This window comes from Penaeus chinensis, chromosome 22, assembly GCF_019202785.1.
Source record: "Penaeus chinensis breed Huanghai No. 1 chromosome 22, ASM1920278v2, whole genome shotgun sequence".
Taxonomy (NCBI): domain Eukaryota; kingdom Metazoa; phylum Arthropoda; class Malacostraca; order Decapoda; family Penaeidae; genus Penaeus; species Penaeus chinensis.
Genome location: NC_061840.1, coordinates 24,112,654 through 24,115,153, shown reverse-complemented (window position 1 = coordinate 24,115,153; position 2,500 = coordinate 24,112,654). Strand labels below are relative to the sequence as shown.

At 27.2% G+C, this 2,500-nt stretch overlaps 1 protein-coding gene across 6 annotated transcripts in view; it reads right to left on the bottom strand.

The window, feature by feature from the left end:
* The window catches only part of LOC125036903 (Kv channel-interacting protein 1-like), a 611,228-nt gene that overhangs the window by 162,450 nt on the left and 446,278 nt on the right, over positions 1-2,500 (bottom strand). The window lies entirely within an intron of this gene.

Here is a 2,500-nt window from a genome sequence, read left to right as displayed (position 1 = left end):
TTCCCACACACACTTGAGTACAAACGCGTGAATGAAGAAATGTACATGCAAATACAAGCACAAATAAACAGAAGAATATCAGGTATATAGGTAAACAAATAAACTGAATAATGAAGATAATTCTTTAGATATAAAAGTGACGATAATAATAAAGATAATAATGATAATAAAAATGAGAGTATTAACAATGGTACTACTACTACTGCTGCTGCCTCAGCTAGTAATTATAATGATAATAATGATAATAACAATAACAATAATAATGAGAATAATACTATAATGACTACTAATAAAAACAATAACAATGATAATAATAATACCGACTCAGCCCGTTTAACGCAGCGCATAAAGATACAACAATCGAACCGCCATTTCAGTAATAATAGCAATGAAAATAACAGCAACTATAATAATTATATTAACATTATAAAAAAATATTTATGATAATAAGTTACACTGATATTCATGCCAGTACTAGTAGTAGTACTAATACTAAGGCTAGTACTACTACTATTACTAATAATAATTCTAATACAAATATTAATACTAACACTAATGCTAACTCTTACACTAATACTAATACTAATACTAATGCTAATGATAGTAAGGACAGTAATATAAGCAAACACACAGTCCAACAGAATACAAAAAGCTACTACAATCACCTATAAACACAGCAAAGACACACTCACTTATTTCATACAAACAGCACAAACAAATGCATCTACACCACCGTATAAAAAAACACTTAATGTCAAACACGTACCTTTTGGTCCCAAGGAGAATCATGGAAAAAAAGGGTAAAAAATGTTTTAATAACAATAGTAACAATAAGGATGATTATGTTCATTGTGATAATAATAATGTTGATAGAAATATTATTGCTACTAATAATGTAAATGATGATGATAATTAGAGTAATCGTTATAATAATAATAAGAATAATTTTGATAATGATGAAGATACTAATACTAATAATACAAATGATATCAATGATAAGAGTGATAATGATAATAACAACAGTGATGGTAATAACAATAAATATAGCTATACAAATTGCAATGATAGTAATAATGATAGCAATGATAAATGACTGTGATTGAGACAATAAGAGTTATAGAAGTAAAAGCAATAACCGAAAGAAAAAAAAGCAGAAAAATAAGAAGATTCGGAATAATAGTTACTAGATAATGACGATAACAGAAATGAAAATGGAAATCAGAAAGAAAATATTGAAAATACAAGTGAGAATTATAATAACAATAGCATTGATAATAAAGGCAATGGGGGGGGGGGTAATGGTAATGATATCAGTAACAATAATTATAATGGTGAAAGTAAAAACGATGATAAAAATGATAATAATAAAAATAATGATGATAAAAGCAAGAATAAATTCAGTAATAATGATAATAATGATAATGATAATATCATTACAATGTAAAACACTTTAGTGAAAATAGAAAAGAATCTAGTAATAAAGAAATAAATCAATAATCAAAAGTTTAAGATATAAACCAACAATAATAATAGGAAAAAAGCAATACAGAAAATAAACAAAATATATATTAAAGGAAAACAAAGACAGAAAGAAAGAAAAGTAAAAGAAAAAAAGAAAAACGAAGAAAAGAAAAAGAAAAAAAAATACACACACAGACACTATATATATATATATATATATATATATATATATATATATATATATATATATATACATATATACATATATACATATATATATATATATATATATATATATATACATACATATATATATATATATATATATATATATATATATATATATATACATATATATATATATATATATATCATGCAAGGAATATAGCTTAAACATATCCCTGACGAAGAGCGAATCAATAGGTGGAAGGGTCGGGCTTCCCCTGACACGCAGCCCTGGTCATTTGTGCTTTTGGTATTCGCTTCTCACTTCCAGTATTTCACTCTCTGTCTGTCTGTCTGCTTGTTTAGCTGTGTGTTTTTGTTTGTGTGTGTGTCTTCCTATCTATCCATCTATGTGGCTATATCAGTGTTTGTATTTATATTTATGTATGTGCATATATCTGTCTATCAGTTTATCTCTCTCTCTCTCTCCCTCTCTCTCTCTCTCTCTCTCTCTCTCTCTCTCTCTCTCTCTCTCTCTCTCTCTCTCTCTCTCTCTCTCTCTCTCTCTCTCTCTCTCTCTCTATATATATATATATATATATATATATATATATATATATATATATATACATGACCAAACATTTTCAGTCATCTTTCCGGATGCTTTCCCTTTATTTGTTTCCTCTCTCTCTCCGGTCCCTTCTATATTGGTTTGTTTCTTTATCTTTATCTCCGCTTATGTCCTTTTATGTCCTCCTGTGTTTGTGTATATGTTTCTCTCTGTCTGTTTATCAGATTTATCCTTATTCGGTTGATATTTTTAATTCTCTCCATCCTTAGGGTTTATTACATCTTTATCAGTTTTTGAGCTTTT